This window comes from Battus philenor, unplaced genomic scaffold, assembly GCF_028537555.1.
Source record: "Battus philenor isolate CCGP_79_NKW_IND1 unplaced genomic scaffold, ilBatPhil1.0.hap1 SCAF_17, whole genome shotgun sequence".
Classification (NCBI taxonomy): domain Eukaryota; kingdom Metazoa; phylum Arthropoda; class Insecta; order Lepidoptera; family Papilionidae; genus Battus; species Battus philenor.
This window is the reverse complement of record NW_027181679.1, coordinates 7,288,031-7,309,487: the sequence shown is the minus strand read 5'-3', so window position 1 is coordinate 7,309,487 and position 21,457 is coordinate 7,288,031. Positions and strand designations below refer to the sequence as shown.

Here is a 21,457-nt window from a genome sequence, read left to right as displayed (position 1 = left end):
CTTCCTTCTTCACATCCTTTTGTTACTTCTTTTAGTTTATATCCCCTGATTAAAATTAAAAGTATATAAATAATAATAAAATTATAATCAAGATAATATTTGTAATTTGATATTTCTTCATATTATATCTAAGTCATTGCAGATTCTAGATGTTAAACATATACGTCTAGAACATATAATGAACTAGTCAATCAGTATCCTTTCATCCAACAGACATCAAGACGCACGGATTCACGACATCCATACACAGTTAAAATTCCTTCAACCCGCCACTAAGCGTTTAGCTATTACTTTTATAGTACAAACAGCCAAAGAATGTAACAACCTACCGGCGACGTTGTTTCCAGTTAGCTGTAATTTGGGAGTCTTCAAGCCAAAAGTGAATATGAATCTTCTAAGCAAGCATGTATCATCGTAAACCTCATGATCAAATAACATCAGGCAAGACAAATGCTTCGCCAACAAAAAAAATATTTTTCCTGCCAGTAGTAAATAGCTAAATTTAAGTGGTTTAGTTAGTAAATTCTAATAATTTTCTTTTTTTCATCATCCTTTTCTTGCATTTATAACCTGAAACAAAAAATATATATAAATGACATGTATAATTTTTATTCTTACATTTTTATTATAAGGGACGGTTCCTCCGCTGAGGACACTGCGTAAACACACATATTTAGTAATTTTATCTTATTTAGTAACTAAACTTAATGGGTTCCACAAAAACCTAGGGCAGGCCGTAACAATAAACACGTTATTGTTGGAACATTCGCAAATTTAAACTAAAGGATATCTCATAAGTGAGTTCAATACAGAAGTGAGATATCACGAGGAGATCAATATGAAGTATGCAAATGGTCACTATAAATCATACTACGATTAAATAAATAGATATTTCACGGGGTTTGTAGGCTGCTGTGATCTTGAATACACACTTTAAAGAGTGATTTATTGCAAGACCCTTCAAGAGGTGACCTCGGCTTAGGCTGTCACACTATATTTAGTATACAGAGACGTAAAGGTCGAACCACCAGCCGTTGTTACAGTCTGATTAAATATTGTGGTCAATTTTTCATCAGCGATAGGAATGAGATATAAAGCTTTAGTTGTGAGAATCAAAAATAAGTGCTCATGTAACTAAGCGCAGAACTCACTTGCTGAACGACACACGATCTTATATTTAAACTCGTGAATAACACTCGTTGTAGGTCTACAGAAAACATACAAAAATTATAAGAGGAAAGTCTCTTATAACTTTCATCATTTCAGCCCTGGGACGTCCACAGCTAGACATTGGTTTCTCTAATAAGACTGGTGGGAAACGGCCTGCGTCTAGCGTTTTCCCACTACCTGGTCAGCAAGGTGACCTGGCCTCGCTGCGTTGGAGGCCTCGACGGCTATCTGTTTTCTCACTGCCACTTCAACTTGCCAATTTACTGGGCTGTTTCGGTTACTTTCATACGTCTATGGATTTCGTTATTGCTAATTCGATATCGTAGAGAAATCTCGGGCATACAGACAGTGAATCCCTCAGCCACTTTTATGTCCTAGTAAAAAATTGTTTTGTAAAAAAAGTGTACGAAATTTCCTTTCATATGTAGTCTGTATAAACAAGCCTTCGTTCTATTTATAATGAGTGAATAACTATTATTACTTTGTGCGTATTGTCAGATGATATCCATTCATTTAGCAACGATTGAATTCATTATCAATTTTAATTGCTTCTAAGGTTCGCCTTGGACTACAAGTTTCTTCAATAATTTTGCCTTTGGTTAGTTTTTAAAATGTCTCATAGAGCATAAACAAATACTGTTTTTCCATCTCTTGACAATTTTGTTAAAGAATTGAAAGCGTGTAAATTGCAACATTTAAGATATAAGAACAAAAAATAGTTCATCGATGTTTTTGAATTGCTATAATCTTATTTATTATGTATTGGTTAATAAATATTAAACATTTCTTAAACTTATCAATGTTTTGTTAGCTTCTACGGCACGATTCACGATTCGATCCAGAATCCGCGAATTTAAAATATTAATTTCTAGTGGTATTTAATTATTTTACGATTTCTATACCTACGTTCGTGTTCTATAGCCAAAGTTAGAGCATTGTTATTCCGGATTACTTTGTTGTAGTATCCGGCATTTGATTTGGCATGTCTAAATTGACTTTCTCCCGACGAAACATGTATGTTATGAACAATCGATTGTACCTACTTTATCTACATAAAAAGTATTTTTTATTTTAAAACAAGCAACAAGCAACAAGCATAATGTGCCAAATGAAATACCAAGTAATCTACCAGTTAAAATATATGAGATGTAATTGAAATTACAAAATACACATAAGGTTTTTTCGATAAGCCTCCGGGCTAAAGGGTTTTCAATAACCATAAAAGAAATTAGTTTTGCTATAGATGCTATTATGTGTAAAAAATAAGACCGTATATCCATAAAAATTAACTCTTTGTAATAACTATTAATCTACTTATTATTAAAACGTTTTTTTAAGTTATCGCTTTTACATTTACGTTGAGAAATTTTCACATATATTGACGTGTTTAGTTTCTAATTGCCGTGTTTTTCCAAAAAGTTTGTGTCGGGTTCACTCGAGAGCATATACCTAATATAACCAAGCTAAATAGTTAAATAAAAATTATTCTCAAATTTCTGGCAAAAAATGTCTTTTCGCTTAAAAATGTAAGACTTATTTATTAATGCACAATAACTTATGTTATTTTAGATATTAACTAGTTGTTTGTATTCATGCTCACATTTACTTTATTTATTACTTTAATTTAATATAATTATTAATAGCTAAATTGTTAAGGCAGAAAGGTTTAGTTACCTTTGTCCAACTGTCATTATTATAATGACGCGCACGGGTGACATTTAGGTTAAGTAATTTTTACTATCAATGAAATCAAATAATATCATATTAAAAAAAGAATGCTTCTGCGATAAGTAAAACAATAATTATTAAGTAATCTATGAAATACTGCTAATATTTGGTTATAAATAAAATCGTGTGCAGCATCATATTTTGCTATGACAAATTTTGATGATTGTTATTTATATGATAACAATGTATTAATTTTACATTTATATTTTTATCAATATATTTTTAGACAAGGTCGCGGAAAGTAGAACGGAAGAAAGGAATGGAAGAACGAGAGGAAGAACGGTCATCGTGGCGGTCTTGGGGGAGGCCTATGTTTACAGGGGGCGTCTATGGACTGATTTGATGAATCTATTTTAAAAACTTAGATGTACGACATATAAACGTGTTTGAACTTCGCGTATCATGCTCATTACAAGTAGGCGCTTAATGTGTGATATATACAATTTTGATTTAAATTATTGTTGTTTTTATAATTTATATAAATGAGATATTCGCATGTACTGGGTCGTAATGATATCTCTGGAACCATAAGGCTTAGAGACTACAAATTTAGTAGGAGAATTCCTTTCAGATTTTTGGAAAGTTCCATTTTCAAGATTAGTTCATTCATTCGTTCATTTCGATCACGAAGCGAGTGCGGGACAGCTAGTGAACAGTACTGTAGTGTACTATATTAGGAAGACAATTACAAGACACCACTACGTTTTCAAATGTATAAATTTCTATTAATTTCTCTTCTTTAAGGTTTACGGCCTTCCTAGTCTAATTTTTTTGTGTTTTAAGCTCATCAATGACTACGTTTAACTCGGTTAGTAAAAATGGTTTTTAGACATCTAGATTTATTTTATAGTGAATGATGTAATATTCACACGACATAAAATTAAAGTTACCACAAACAGAAGCGTTTGTTTTAATTTGTATTTTAATTAAAAAAGGAAAGTCGTTTATAATTCATACCCACAAGCGAACATTAATCAAGTGTAGTTTGACATTAGAAATACATATCCGCAATTCCGTACATAGCGTGTCGGTGACTGTTTGCATTTTATGTATGCACAGTCCATCATGTACACGTGTCCAAGGTGTATTTAGATATATTTATGTGTTATTATTATAAATGATTTTAATTCAAGTAGCTTATTCTTATTTATATATTATAAAAAATATCGTTCGAAACGAATGACGCTATACATTATTAGTTCAGAATAGTTTAAAGTTTTGGTACATCATCTCTATTGGCAAATTGAAGTGGTAGTGAGCAGATCACATAGAACGCAGAACTGGTGTCCACTGGAACTTTAACGCCCATCATCAAAGAGGACAGACGATCTTCTTAAGACCGTCCAAAGACGCTGAAGCTGGCTTCCGACCGGTTTTATTGAAACTACGACTGTGCAGCAGTGAATATTCTACGCCTGAAATTATGATATCATTTTCAGATTGAATCAGTCTCCACCACATCAGTCGTTTACTTCGGTATAAATTGACGTATAAAACCTAGTGAGTAGCTGTGTAGTGAAACACCCTTGGATACTCCCGAATACGTAATATTCATTTTCTCGCTACTAATGTATGTGTACTTATCCAAAAATCAAAGGTTCCAGAAAAAAAATATTAATTTATTACAGTAAGAAAATGTTTCTTTAAATTTCGGAACATAATAAAATTCTGCTTCGAAGTGACCATACGTATTCCACCAGAAAAAAATAATACTTCAGTGATCACATTGTACAGAGTGATAGAAAATAGGTGTTATGTAAAGCTTTAAAGCTTTTTGTTTACAAATAAGCTATACGTTCATCTCATTAAAGCATTTACACTGTAATTATCCTGTACAATTTTATGTAATGAAATAAATATTTATATTTTTAAAAATGTAAAATATTAGACTATATAGACATTGCCATATTAATTATTCAATAGTCAAATTGTAAAAATGCAAGATAAATTCCTTTCTTGTCTTTATTTGTAATGAATAACTACGTCATTAATACTATTTTTTAAATAAACTAGTTCTTATATTTTTGGTGACCAAAATTAACTGTATAATGCTTAGAGAAACGTAGCAGTATTTTTATAAGAGTTTGATTGCAACCGGAACCGCTGTATCAGGAAAGCACGGCGAAATGGGCTTTGAGGCAAAATGAGCTTAAGTGCCGCTGCCTCGAGCCTTGATGGCTGACTGGCGGAGCGGAGAGGCGAGAGCTTCCCCCTCTCGTCTCGCCGCGCATACCTAAAGCGCATAGCTGTTTTGGTAGCATTATTGTAAGCTATTAAGCTTTTGCCTTGACGAAGATGATATACTAACAGGTCGTTGATTTATAACTTACAAAACGTACGAAATGAAACCTCTCTCTGTTAATTTTAAACATACAGCTTGATCTACACATCTTAAATAAATAAAACAACGCAAACAAAACAGTAATATTTTATTAACATAAAACTTATATATAAAAGTGTAACAGAAAATAAAAAGTAATAACCATATACGTAAACGTTCACCTGATTTAACTTGTTATATTATAAAATGTATGGTAGGAAATAAGATTACAAAGCAAGGCCACTTCGTGCTTTTATAAGGCTTCCTAAAGACTACTCTTGGTCGCTCGACTGCTATACTTGACCTACTGGATTTCATTACATGTTTTACTACTCTGTGTAACTATAAACAACAAATAAAACATTTGACGTTGTATACTGTTTGCCTCAAGCTAAACTTGGAGTTGAAAAAATATTTTCGCTCTCTTTTTGCTCTCCCTGTAAAAGATTCTTGTTCTGCGCAACTCTCCAATATCAAGAATGTTCAAATTAGTCAACGAATGCAGTAGTGATATTGACATTCGATCCTGTACATCGTTTTTGTTGCAATGCTCTAAATTGTTTTCCAGACTGAATTCCATCCGAATCCGATAGCAAGGATGTACACCGCCACTGGGATAAATTACCGTAACATACTTCTGCCGTTCATTTTTTCCTATTTTTAATTTGTGTTTTGTTTTTATCTTATAAGTAGTAGAGCCTTTTTTTACATTAGTTGAACCCTAATGTAAAAAAAGTTGAACTTTGTATTCTACCAAATTTCAGCAGTAAAAAAAATTACCTACAATAAAAATTTTGTCATGGTGTCATCTCTTGCGATACTATGTACGACTTGTTGAATACAGAAAATCTTTGGCGTTACAGCAAACACGGTGAGATTTCCAAGGCCGCACTAGAATAGTATAGGTCTATGAATACCGGGTGAAACATTGTTTGTTGCTTGTTAAACGGAGTTCTAATTATAAATCAACTGATATTTTTCTGCAGAAACTAAGGTCATTTGAAATATCAGTTGTTCAATGAAGTGTGTATAAATAATTAGTAGAAACTTCATTACGAATTTTCGTTTTTATAAAATCATTGTTTTTGCTGTTAGATAGCTGGAGGTATATTTTTTATTCAGACAGAAAATAAAATATTGTATTAGATTTGATGATAGCACAGTCGATTTAAGAGTATTTTAAACAAGAAATCGCATCTATACGTAGAGACCGGTAAAGGAGGATGGGTTGACTAATTAATAAATTTAAAAGGTATCATATTTTAATTGCTTCAACAAAGAGTCTTAAAGTGGGAGATATGAAAAGTATTTAGTAATTTACAGTGATCGGATATCTTTGAACTAATTGCGTATGATTAAAATATTTTCTATTAATGGAAGTATTTTTTGGGAAATAAAACAAAATAATCTATCTAAAAAGCTGTAATAAAATACACAACATATAAACAATTATATAAATCATGCTACAATAAAAGTACTGTAATTTAAAAAGAAAATAAACAAAAATAAATCCAATTTAATACAAAGATGCAATCAATATACAAGAAATACAAAATAATAACAAATATTTATTTAAATAATAAGCAAACAAATATGGCAATACACGAGATTTTTATTGATATTATACAAAATATAAAGTTTAAAATAAGTGTTTAATAATGGAAACATTAATTATCAATAAAATCTCATGTTAAACTTAGAACATAAATAAAATAAGGTAATATATGCAATAACTGTGTGTTTAGAGTTTTAAGTCACTTATAGTTCTTATCGGTTTGCGGGGCCGATTGTTGCTTGGTACGGTGGGTCAGGAGCGGTGCTACACGTACCCGGGGTGTCGTACCAGATAGTGCATTTACAGTGTCAACTTTGCCATAACGCAAACTTGTCCCATGCTTTGCAAACGCACTCCTGATACGGACTCCGGGACGAAATTGATACGCCGATATCGATATTTCACGTAAAATCCGTCACTAAATCGTCTTTTTCACAAAAATATCATTATTGTCCGTTAACACAAACTATTATCGATTTAAAACGTGTACATACATATTTTTATTCATATTTCGAATTAGTAAAAATGTTTATTAGTAGTTTGTGATTATATGCAACCACACGTGATGGGAATTAATGATAAATTATTTATTAAGTTATTAAAGCATTGTCAAAAAATAATTTGGTTATTTTAATTACTATTTTTTATTTATTGCATAAGAATAACACAATATTAACAATTTAAATAAATGATAAAGTTAACAAAAAATAGTGATTTTTGCTTTTTTTTATAGATCGAAAACGAGTGTTTGACAGACTGGATTTTATTTATCCGTAAGTGAGAGTACACTCAGCCACTCATACCACAGCCAAGTTTTTGGAAAGCATTGGTGAAATTTAAAAATTTCAAATGAAAGTAAAGAGAAAGCGTGACATTTATATAATGGAAAATGATAACGTACTAACATGGTCTTGGTTTTATTAGGGCTATGCTTACTTGTACACAAACATTTTTATATTTAATAGTCACAATGTCACAGGGTCACCCTGTAATTGTCACAATTGTTGCAACCTCTTATCGAGCTATCATTTTACTGCAGCAAAACAAATGCTATAACACATGTAGTGTATATTTATTAAATGTCATTACGGCTATTGTGCTTATGGAATTAGTAATATTCTGTTAATTATTAATATATCAATGCCATGTACTTCGGTTCAAAAACGTTAAATACCTAAACATTTAAGTAATTTATTCGAATGAATATAATTTTCTATTTCGAAGCATTAACTACAACGTAGTTAGAAACCCGATGCGTTGCGAAAAATGCTAATGTAGTGAAATAAACTTTAATTGCGTTTATATATGAATTCTTTGCGAATAATAAGGCGTCGTTAAGGGCTGTTTTCGCTCGGCGCTAGCTGGAAACAAAGGTGAGCGCAAGTAGGTCATACTTGCGTCCTTGCGCCGGCGACTGAGAGACTGACATAGCCCTCCATCCGCGCGCTTACATATTGAAACAGTCGCATTCAACTCGCGAACCGATATAATATATTGTAATGAAACTATTATTTTGTGATGTAAAATGAATTTACTTTACCTACTGGCCGTGCTCGGTTTTATGTCATTAATAATTTAAATTTAATATGGATACCTTATTGTAAAATAGGCGCTCTTATTACTAGCAGCAATTACTTATAGTCAACCATAGTATGAAAACAAACGAAAAACAAATAGAAGGTAGTCCACGTGTACATTGCACGAGATAGAATAGTAGTAATTTAACGTTGTCATTTTTTTTCATTTTGTTTTATGTATCTTTTAAAATAAACAATTCATTACATCAATAATTTAATGATATTTTTTTTCAAATACTAATACCAAAAAATATACAGAATGATTCAGAGAAACGATATATGAATTGTATTATTACATGTCATTTCTTATATTTTAAAAATGGTCATATTTCTTTGAAGTAGATATCAACGATAAACATTTGCAAGTCAAAGAAGTAATGGATGGCGCGCTAAATGGCCAGATCAAATACAGTAGTTAGGTACTAAGCTCCGTAGTTAATGCGACTCGCCTACGCGTGCCTCGGTGCAGTGCTGACGTAATATGCAACAGTTCTATTTCATACAAGCCACTAGGTATTCACATGTCTTTGTATCGAAGTCAAAAACCTCAATAAATCATTGTACCTTCACCGCGTTGGGCCTCCGATTTTGTTCACGTTAAGTGAACGTAGCGGTGAAATGTCTAACGTTATGTAACTATAACACTATCAACTTAAAGTGCATCACGAACGTCCCGAATAGCGATGGAAAGTGGGACTTGTAATTGTCGTTAAACTAGATAAGCTCGTTCAATCAAACGAACGTAGTACGTGACAAATGTTTCCGCTTGATTGTCATTCAACTACACGCTATTAAAATGTCCTTGGACGCATGGCGTCGGTAAAGGCAACGACGTACTAGCGGAATGTGTGCAGCTCGCACGATAGAAGCACAGGCCGAGGCAACCAGACGCTCTAACCAACACTTTCCCTTTTCTCAACGCAGCGATATCACATCCCGTTGTGGCTCAAGCGTAAATATAAAAATTTTTAATGCACTAATTACTTTCCAACGTTAGCCTCGATTTCATTTCCACTTAATGGAAAAAGGAAACGCTAATTAACTTGACGTTAAAGCTTTGGAATTCCTTCACAATAGCAAACATTTTACTTTACGCAAAGTTTAAAAAAAATATATCAATTAACGTTACTCATTCAATTCCACGGTAAAACCAAGCAAAGCCCTCGGATGAGTAAGGAAAAATATACTTAAAGATGAGATCATGTAAGTTATTTATGTAATTTAAATGCATGCAGTGACAGAAACGATGTACGAAGCACATGCGATGGACACTACTGTTGCACAAATAAATCGGCTATGACGGTATAGTAAAATAGTACTGCGATTTTGGTTCTAGACCGAGGTCAGATAATTATCTAGTTGAAATAATCCCGTAGGCGTGCGGCTTGCGCAACACGCCGATGTTCTAGAAGCGACACTGTCACGACACTGGGCACTTCACAGTCGCGGGCGTGCACAGGCGGTGCGAGCGGCCGAACCACTGCGGCCCGTTCCACTTTTCCTTCCGGCGGTGTTAGCGAGTTGGCAGCGGCCCGGCTTGCATAACCGCCGGTTTCGCAAAGCGAGTGCAGCGGGCGAGCCGGCTTGAAATACGCTCGGCGTCGCGCCCGAGCTTGACGCAACGCAGCCTGCCGATGCGCCGCCCCCCCACTCGCCTCCACCGTCTCACCTGTCTCACCCCGTCACATCTCTCCGCCCGATTTCACACGTATCACTTTCGCCGAGCTCGCTTTCATGCTCCACGCGACGTCGCAAGTGCAGTACGGTCGCAAGTGTCTCGGAGGTTGCGCCCGCGAGATAACGCGCAGCATGCACCGCTTAACTAGGCCACCGTGCACTCTGCCATCGCGATCAATTGATAAGTCCTGCGAATGAATCTAACGCGCTGGACGAGGTTGTAAATGCGTCTGGGATATTCGCAATATCGTGCGTAAGGCTCGTATGTCGGTTACAATAATGTCGCGGCGGGCCTCGAGCGCCACAAATAGCTGCTCCATTTCGTCGGCCGGCCCGCGCGGTGACACGCGAAAACATTAAAGATACGCTCTTATTTTATATTTACATCTCGACCGAAAACAACACTGCTGTCAAATAATTGTTTATCTTAGTTTTGAAATTTATAGTTAATTTCTGAGAATCATATCACGGATGCGTAGCATTAAAATCAAATTCCTAACGACTCAATGCGCCTTGAATACTTAAAAATATAATGAGGTTCAAAGTAGAGACCCGAGCAGCTGTCGTTAACCGGCGGACTAATAAAACTAATATTTTAGTGGTTTACGGCTGCAGTGCGGCGATGAAGGCCGACTGACTCACGCGCGACTATCCCGAACGTGGATCACTGGCAACACTCGTGCGCTTCGCACCACGGCCTAACCGCACCATCGCACCTAAAATAGAGCCGCACCACACGGACAAAACCACTTATTCGTAATTTCCATAAAAACAACAAAGACCGTTATCGAAAATACTATCTTCTTCTATATATATGATTTTCACCTACGTGGCTTAAAGACTTGAAATTTGGTAGGAATATTCCTTTGGTCGAGTAGAGAGTGGGTCAGCTGAGACTGAAATTTACGAAAATAAGTTTAATTGCAAAAGAATTGATAGGGTGTTCATAAGTTCGCGAAGTTGAATTACAATTTATCTTCGAAAATTATTTTTTACTTAACTAAGAGCTTTCTAACAATGTACCAAACTAGATGCTCTACCCACTAGTCTTGTTAAGGTTTTCGGAAGACGCTGGATGCAGTTTTCAAACCGATCCTAATGAAAATTGTTAATGAATGTACTACGGCTGAAATGATGATCATAAGACGCCTAATCAAAAAGAAAATATTATTCATGGACAAGTATAAACAATGTGAAATTTACACTTTTGTTAATATTTTTAGTAAATATTACTTTAATTACATTTGTCGTGTATATAACAAGTTGTTCTTACAGTAACCGATAATAATTGTTACATTCCTTTTTGTATAAGACAAAAGATATAAAACTCGTATTTTATTACGATCGGGATAAAAAAAAGTTAATCAATATACACGGCAACGATATTATTCCATATCTGCAACAGAGTATGTATTTACTAAGATCGCAGGTGTGTACTGCGACTCCAGATCGCAGCCACGGTGCATAGAATCTGCAGTATGCACACGATTCACGTTAAAGGTCGACCAACTACACTGACAAATTAACCTACCTACACACCACACCGCTTACATATATTGCATATTAAAACCGTTCATATAGATATCTAAAAAAAGTTATCAATAAATATTATTTAAAGTACTAAATGATAAAAATGTTTATATGTTTGATTCCTATTTGTATAAAAAAAAATAGAATGTGATTTATATACCGTATTATTTATTAATAAACGTAAGGAATATTTATATAAAATATGTGTTTCTCGACTAATTACATTTTAGAAATCAAAAACATTAAATGTAAGAATTAGAAGTAATTTTTTTGAAAAAAAAAATTGTCTTTGCCTAAAATTGTCTACACGTTTTTTTTCTATGTTCAGAGCTTTGCTGCTGAAATGACGATGAGGATTATCTTTTGTACTCGAATATTCAGAATTTCTAATATATTGTTTTAATGGTCATATTATAAAATCCGTGCCACTTGCAATTTGTTTAAAAACAAGTTTAATAATTTAAACGATTTTTTAATTCGTCTATATACTCGCTATTTTTAATTACAAGTCGCTACAATGAAATTTAATGAACAATAGTTTTATGTTGAATATAGTTATATATTTTTATTGTTCAAGAATGGAAGCAAACGAAAGCTCAAATTTCGAAAGTTATTTTTGATTAACCTCATTCTTTAGTACGGTCGTACTTTGAAACAAAGGTAACAACCAATAAATTTTCTCGGTTCACTTATTGATCGGTTATGAGAGCGCTCTATTGGCGATATCGGTCACTTCCTGCATGCGTTAGCGTCCCGGGCGGGGGAGGGGAGAGAGGGGAGCCTGGCAGCTCGCCCAAGGACGCCTAGGCAACCTAGGACTTTGCGGTCAAGGTCAAATCACTTCTAGATTAATTTAATCTTATTCTCAGAATTAACTATTATTCAGTAAAAAATAGCTACTATCGCTTTTTAATTAATTATTTAACAACCGAGTGAAGCTAAATTTAATAATAGAGAAAATGAATATTAGAAATGTAAATATTTATTATATTTTTATACGAAATCCCTGAAAATACGATGTTTTATGGACATACCAATAAATAATTACTGCTACATTCGATATACGGTAAACGTCGGACTTTCTACAGATTTGCGAAAATGCTACAAAAAAAAAAACCAGTAACGACATCGCGTGCAGCGGCGAGGCGTATCGTGAATTACAATGGCCGCGGACGATCACCGCTGTTACGACATGGTTTAGAAAGCCGAGCCACGGTCAATGGTCCCACCAGCGAAAGTTACCAGCGTACGTACGAGGCAGGTCTCATGCGTGATGCGTTTCGCAACCAACCGCCAGATGCCACTGTGGAAACTTTGAGATGAAAGTGATAGCGCTCTACTCACAAGCTTGACCTTTCCTCATGTCGGACCACTGACGCTGATTTCAAAGAATTGATTTAATTCAACTAAATAATTTATTACTAGCCAGAATTGAATCAATCGTTTATTCTTTGACAACATCAGTACATTTTTTAAATAGTTTTTTTTCATGGTCATAATAATGTATGAATTATTTAGGGAATATAATTAATGCTCAATCAATACGCTATGAAAGCAATCGAAACATCAGCTATCATTAAAGTACCAAAGAAAGTAAACCAAAAGTTCTTTACAATATATAATATAAAGACATTAAGGATTATTCACGAATATATAATATAATAAAAAGAGAACTATTTGAAGAAAACGGGCGTGCACAAAATTTATCAATAATAATAAAAAGGTTTTCAACTACTACAGATCATTTGGTGTAATGTAAGAACTTACTCATTGGTTACCCGTTCACTTTGATTCCGTTTCTACCAGCACATATCAATGACAATTACCAAACATTAAAACTAATCGGCAATGTGTTACTCGTTAGCATCGGAACACGTATCTAATCTATTAAAGATAAATTTATTAAAACTCGAGATGAAAACTGAAGCTGCAACTAAAAAGCATTCGCTTCCTAATGTAGATGGGAGCGAATTGATTTATCTGATGCCCAGAGTCCGGGGGTCCCTGCGCACTCCGCTCGGGAATTGCATTCCCTTTGTCTCACCCTCCGGGGTGGGCGAAGTCCCACCCGCGCCGCGCCCGTCTTTCGACCTTCAAAGCTGCATCCCTGGCCGTCCGCCAGATGCAGCATACCTCTCTACGGCACCGTACACGTAACATCTCCTCACGTAAATAGGTCTAAATAAACAAATATATATTATTTAATAATTATAAACTATTTCATTTGAAATACTCTCTTTACAAACTTTTAAACTGATTCATACAATCTATTATCGATAATATTATATAGAATAATTTTGAGTTTAATAGTTAAGATTACATGTTTTAATGTAAATAATTATGAACTCAATATCATGTCTAATTTTCCTGCTAGCAATGATTGCACTTACACGTGCATTTATATCGTGAGAATAGTTTTTAAATCGCGTTGTAAAGTAAGCATGTGCGTATATACACTTTGTAATTAAAAGAGTTTTTGTTTTTTTTACTACTCTTCGATAGGGAGTGGGAGGAGGGTGGGGGAATGGATTCCACCCACCCTCCAAGCCTCCCCGCTTCGCGAGTGACTTTAAACACTGACCTTGGGAATTTTAAATATAAAGGATGTAGAAAATATATATTATGAAATAATAAAATGAATGCAAAATGTAAAACGTTCTTTTCATTTAAGTATCGCGTGATTTTCCTTCCGACATACCCATATCAATATCTTCTACAAAGTCACATTAGATACGTCAATATCTATTATACATCACCAGTGGATAAGTGCGTCGTAGCAAATAGTAGACACGTTAAACTAAGTTTGACACGTAATTAACGTAGATACCGCCGCGAATACTGGTTCAGTGCACAACGCCGTGGTGCCGGAATGTGAGCGGTGAAAGTAGACGAGCCCGCTACTGAGAAAGAGTTTTCCACGCAGTTTCACCACGCGAGCGCAACAGGTGCGGCGCCGGAAGGCACGGAAAAATTCGTCGACGAATAAAAAACGCAATGAATGACACAGTGTTACGAAAACGTATCGCGTATTGCAGGCAGAATGCACGGGGGCGGACTCTATTGTTGCTAGTATAAAGCGCACGCTCTATCGAAGGCGCGGCGAACGACTGCGGCGATAGAGTTGCACCGAAATAACTGCTCGATGCAGCCCGGCCGCTCGATGCACGCCCCCCTCTACCTCCTCCCCTCGCCCCCCACCTACCACCACCCCGTTCAGGTCACGGCTGCAGGTTGCTATGGAGATGTAGAGAGTTCCGCTGTAAGGCTCTATCGATCCAGCTGTTGCTCCTAGGCCCCAGAGAGCGACATTGAACTTGCGATTTTTCTAGTGGGGAGGGCGGGGTCGTTATGTAATTTCACAATTTATACTTAATATTCGACGGTAGTTTTTTTACAGGTGTTAAACAAATCATATATATTATAAACAGAAATAGTATATCATGGGATATCATTGTTTATAGCATGTACTACATATATTCTTTTTTTAAAACATGGCTCATCTCAATGCAACTGATTATAATTGATACGCCCTATGTGTAACACGACATTTGCTACATGTTTATACATATTCTTTTCATGTTTTATATACGTATATAATATTTTATGAGTTATGTTAGTCATTCTGAATCTGCATCGTAATCAATACAGCTATAAAGTATTCGTTTTGTTTTTAAAAAATAGCCCCTGTTTGTATGCCTGTTCATTTTAAATTATATACTCGTATATTTGTAGTTTGTAATTTTTAACTTAAATTTTAAATACGAGTTTCTTTTTATATTATTAATTTCAACAAAAGGAAGAATAAAATTATACGATACGGTTAATATTAATCAAAATAATAGTACAAATATTTTAAATTAATGTTAAACACTATACGTATTTTATGGCTACAGGGGAAGATAGTGGCAGTGTGTACATCACGTGAGTTTATCATTTTACTATCATAATTTCTGTAGGAGGTTCACTGTTGAAGGTAGACCACTCCCATAGAATTCCAAAATGATGAAAGCGGCTTCCACCCAACCGATTCCATAAAGAATAATCCAAAATCGAATATAATTTGTAATAATGTCTAGTGCAGATAGACAGGACTTTTAGTAGAAATATATTATAAAGTATGTGTTATAAAGTAATATTTATTATGCGCAAAACGAATGCTATTAGCGCTGACTTCATATACACGTTTAATCAATGCGTCATGGTTTGTTCTTTAGAATTGAGAATAAAACAAGCAAGCCGCCACATTTCGGATTAGGTCTAATGACGCTCTTCACTATCATTATATCAGCCGATAGATGCTCTCTGCTAGGTCTCTCCCAGAGATCGCCACTATTATTGGCTTGCAATACTCACATTCAGCGACTTCCCGCGACTTTGACGATGCCGTCAGTCCATCTAGTGGGGGGAATACAGGTGCAAAGTGCTAAGCGGAAACATAATATCTGAGAGTAATATATCGATCAATTGCCACCTAGAATAATTAGATCACGTGAGGGTCTAAAACACGGCAACTGCCCTTGCCCGCTATATTAATACGTTCACGTAACGAAAGGATGTGCCAGATGCAGTTGGCATAAAATTTTGGCGGTGGCCTGCTCACGCCCGGCCAAAGTTATTCAGACACGGTGGTGCCAAGACATTGTCTCGAATTTATATATCAGCTCGAGTGATTTTGTAGATAAGGCCAGGTAACAGATCAGAGAAAGCAGTGAATCAACGAATTATGTCATTTCCTTACCATCAGACGGTTCCTTCATGTTATTAACGCAAACGCACGGTTGTAGATCATCATGGGCCTTGGTAGGTGTTCAATGATTTTTCAGTAAGCAGGTAAAATCAATTACGAAAATCTGTTGAAACTTAAAGTGTGTCTCGACTATACTAGCTTAAATCCTACTATTCTCCACGGAGTATATATGCAAAATAAAACTTTTTATAGGACATTACAACAAACGCGTCGCGTCAAGGGGAAGAACCTAAATAGACCTCGATTACATTTATTCAGATACAAAGCTGTGCAATGGTTTTTATTAATTTTCAGATAAGCGTTTATTATTAATAACTAATATTTGATAATGATGTACTGTTATTTAAGACCTAATATTTTATACATAAATAACACCAAAGCAAAAAAAAAATTGTGTACCTAACACTCGACTTCATGGAATTAGAAAATCTTTCTATGGGCTATGTATACGTTTTTAAAATAGGATCTCGGATCATGATAAGAAAGCGTCCCATGATCGCCACTACGCCCAAATCTAGCGTCTTCCTGCAACCTGAACTTTGTTGTTTGTCCATCTTGAGGGAAGCCTACCCGCTCCAAGTCTACCGCCTCGTAGTCATAACTTGAGAACCTTTCGGTCTAACGGCTGTCGGAGGCACAAGTAATGTTTTTATGCGAATCTCCTCATTTTTAATTTGATCTAGCAGCTCTTGCCATTGCTCTTTAAGTGGCTTTGAGCCTTCTTATATGGCCGATCGTTCTACGCGGTATTTTAAGTAATTACGTAATTTGAAAATTATGAAATTATACATAGATATACTCAGAAGAGAGAGAGAGAGATAAATTGAATAGTCTTATATCAGAGACTCATTTATTTATTTTACTAAAACAAAGAATTAGCTTATTCCGATGAAGACTATGTGGGTAACAAAATTGTATATTTATCATATTGACAGCATAACTTAGTATTGTTTTTTTTTCTTCACGTTTATAAAAAATTTTTAATGCCTTTCTCATATTAATTTTCTCTTTTTATTATTAGATCTAGCTGTAAGTGTTCCGAAAAAAAAAATAATTAGATTATATAACATAACAAATGCCCGTCTTATTCATAACTTCTTGGTCAATAAAAAGGACATCTGAACCGTGAAACCGTCAATCTAACATTAAGAAACACGTTTTCTGAAACTATGTGATATATCTAAACAAAAACATTGCAATAATGTTTCTGTTTCTATTTCAAATGCTTTAAGCGGTTTAAACACCCACACACACCGAATGGTACACACACGAGAATGAATCACGGAGATAAATAATCGGTGTGTGCATTACGGAAATAACTTTTCTAATTATATTCACCTGAAGTAAAATTACAGTCTATATCCAGCTTTAAATATAATTAAAATTAAGCATTTTGGACACAACGGGATCGACATATTTTAACAAAGATAAAACCCCATATTTAAAATAAAAACATATAAAAATTAAACTCTTCAACTAAATTAATTCACTATCTTAAATAAATTATAATATGGTCACAAATATTTTAAATACGTAAAACACACGCTGTACTTGTACAAGTTATATACACTAAATAAGCATATCTTGTAAAACATTGAGCAATGGTAGCCAAGTGGTGCAGTCTTGAGTTTTACGATCGTAGGTCGCGGGTTCAATTTCCGAGATACAATCCTATATAATTAATACCCACTCTGTGTATTAATTATATAAGATTGCTACTGTTCATAAACAAGACCTTTGCGTACTATAATACCACACAACGAACGCCAACCCGCATGCCAAACATAGCGATTATGTTATATCCCCTAGATCTATGGGAGGGGCATATGCCTTGCAGTTGGCGTCTGTGTTCTGAAACGATCTACGACTGAAATGTCGATAGCGCTTCGCTTAAACGTTTTTAATATATTTTGTGCAATTTAATTATAACAAAATATTAGTCTTTATTATTATATGAGCATTGCATCGGCCGCGCAGAGATTTTATGTTATATTGTTAGCAGATTACTCTCGTTATTTTTGTGACATTCTACTCGCGTATTACAAAAATAAATAAATGTAAAAAATTATTCAGCAGATAGTCATTAGAGACACCTCAATCTATTATTCTCAATATTTGCAAATTAACATGACAGAATACATAACATGGCATAATATATTATCTTTTTCTCATTCAAGCTCTCTTGCTAGAGTGGTCGTGGTCATATCCTGGTCGATTCTGGTGCCCTCGCGGTCTAGCAAGACGATAAATATATATATATATATATATATATATATATATATATACACAAATATATATATGTATATATACAAGTACATATATATAAAAGCAGTGGTAGCTCAGCAGTAGAGGACTGAGACTTGCGATCTTAGGCGAGTTCGATTCGGGAATCGAACTCGCCTATTATATAAAAATAATAATATAAAATTGAATACCGGGGTATTGAATTTTATATAATAACTATTTAAAATTGAATACTAATTATATATAAACACTTTGTGCTTTAATTATATAAGATTGTCTCTGCTTACAGACAAGTTTCTAGAGGATGAGCAGCAACGCCTTATGTCTGCTATGATACCATGCGCCTGCCAAGCGTTACAATTATAGTATACCTTCCCATAGATATCTTTAGGGGAAGCCTATACCTTGTAGTGAGAGTCTATGGGCTATGACTAAGACCCCAACAACAATATATGTTTGTGTGTATATGAGAAAAAAAATCATTGTAGTCTTAAAAATATGACAAATACTGCACTATGTTGGACGTAAGGTATCGAGGCTACATAATAAGTTAATGATATTACACTCGTGCCACAAGCCACTTTACAGGGAAACTCATCGATACGGTGTCATGGATGATAGTAAATTTAATAATGTTATTTATGCGTATTACATTGAATACGTAAGTTATTACGTGTTATATTACGTTGCCTCGTGGTGCTATTTTTAATAAACTAAATGAAGTTCTGCACAAGTACAACCGTCGTTAATGATTCGTTTTTATTACAAAGATTATAAACAGAACATAAGATTAAGCTTTCAAAATAAATTAATTATTTTACACAGCGACTTTTAATGCCAAACATCAATCACATGTTTAAGAGGATTCTTAAATAATCTAATAACGAACTTAAATGCGCATACCCTTGACTCCTAGTAGCACTCCAAACAGACACTTGTTACCTTCAATGGTTTTTAGTAAGTTAAACATAACTTCATTAAAAGAAGAAATATTTATTCAAATTACTGGGTTGTCGACAGAGGAAGTAATTTTTATTTAAATTTTATTTCTTCGAATAACTCAATTAATTTCTTATCATTATATTTTTCAAATTACGGTACATAAAACAGTATTATACGAGTATCTAATCGTTAACACAAATATTCACTAATATTAAACTTGTGTGTAACACTAATATTTACCCGTCGCTTGATTGTCATTGGCTTCGCCGCAGGTGTGAACAGCTCTCTAGTTCTCATCTTCAAACATGTCCTGCGAATTTTCACCTCGAGGTCGATAACCAGGTCGAAAATACCACCATTTTAAGCCTTGTTTTTGACCCCCTTGGATTTTACTCTACTATCAATTGAAGAAGATAGTTCTAGGTACTTTGATATTTTTGTTATGCCTGGCATGTCTCGATTGACATAGTGTCCTCTCTCGATTGATGTCGTGTCATTTTCATTTTGACAGTCTTCTTTCTCCTATTAACTCTCGACAAACATTAATAACACTCTCTTGCCGTCCGCGTCATTTCCAGTATTCTTCGGTATAACTAAATTTGAATCGCCTTCAAATATTTGATTATATTTAGTTTCATTGAGTATATACACTACACACCACTTCTCATCGTAAAGAAATATTGCGATTACATAACATAGCACTTTGCAATACTTGCTGATAGATTCAGAAAGAACAGTTACCATAGTTTGAGTTAAAGGTAGTTTACCATTGGCTATACTGTCAAAATATTTGTAGAAAAAGACATTTTTTTTTCACAATAATAATACATATATTATTTACAATGATAACTTGGGTACGTCATCAAAAGAATTCCATGAGACTGATTTTAAAGAATTTAGAATAAGCCTTGAACATCAATAATGGCATCGTTCATCTTAAAGCAACGGAGGAACTGAAAAATTTCCACAACGAACTCAGACGGGTTTTTTTTCGTTACTTTAACAATTTCTTTATTATTGTAGTAAAACAACTCATTCCCATGCTTTATTATCGAGTAATAAACCTTCACACATTATACCATTTTTTTTAATTTATTACATGATAATTAAGAGATATTACTTGCGAGTGTATTGTAATTCCGTAGACAATTGCCAGCAAAATAATTATTAATTTTATAAAGCCAACAAAAGTATAATAAGGTCATTTCTATTTCCAATGCTAACTTTATGTACATCGTTATTTTTCTTATATTTATATTAATTTTCTTATGGTTCTGTCTACGGTTTTACAATATAACTTTGCAATTTAAATTACCTGGAAAAGAGGTAGAGATAGTAGAAAATGTAAATTTAACAAATTAATATTTTGCTCACCGTCTATCTGTTCATTGATCGTGTAAAGTTAACGTTAAGTAAACTTCAGATGGAAAAAGAATGAAGCAACCTTTTCTCCTTTCCGCCGGCATTAATTACTTGTTCCCCACGCCGGGCTCCGACACTCACCTACATACCCAATACGGTACTAAGTTAAAAAAAAAAGTAAAACCGAGACGCGTTGCCCGTAAACAGATATCATCGCGACTTTCCCTCGCGCTAAAATATACAACGATTTAACGCGTTATGGTCGTCGCTCGTGCGTTGAACGTCAAACATCAACAACTCTATTAAGCCTGCTATATAATCTGATTAGAACAACCTCTAGCATATTTTCGCCCTTAAGGTACTATGGAAAAGGCGTTTTGGTAATCCAGGCTATGGTCCACCGGTCTAGGTGACCACAGCACCATCACTGCATGGAGCGTTCGCCTAAACTAAAGTTCCCAACCAAAGTGGTCCAGATGAACCTCAAGGTTCCACGGTACTCTACGTTGGTGGGACAAAAACTAAGGGGGAAAGCGAGGATCTACGAAAACTTATTTGCATTTGATAGTCAAGAAAGTTACTTGAAAAAACTACCAGCAATGCTA

The 21,457-nt window shown here is 34.6% G+C and overlaps 1 long non-coding RNA gene across 1 annotated transcript in view; it reads right to left on the bottom strand.

The window, feature by feature from the left end:
* Positions 1 to 484: 484 nt before the first annotated feature.
* The window catches only part of LOC137920102 (uncharacterized), a 40,088-nt gene continuing 19,115 nt past the window's right edge, over positions 485 to 21,457 (bottom strand). The window contains exon 3 of the long non-coding RNA XR_011106753.1: positions 485 to 570. This is a non-coding gene — a long non-coding RNA (uncharacterized lncRNA). The remainder of the gene's footprint in view (positions 571 to 21,457) is intronic.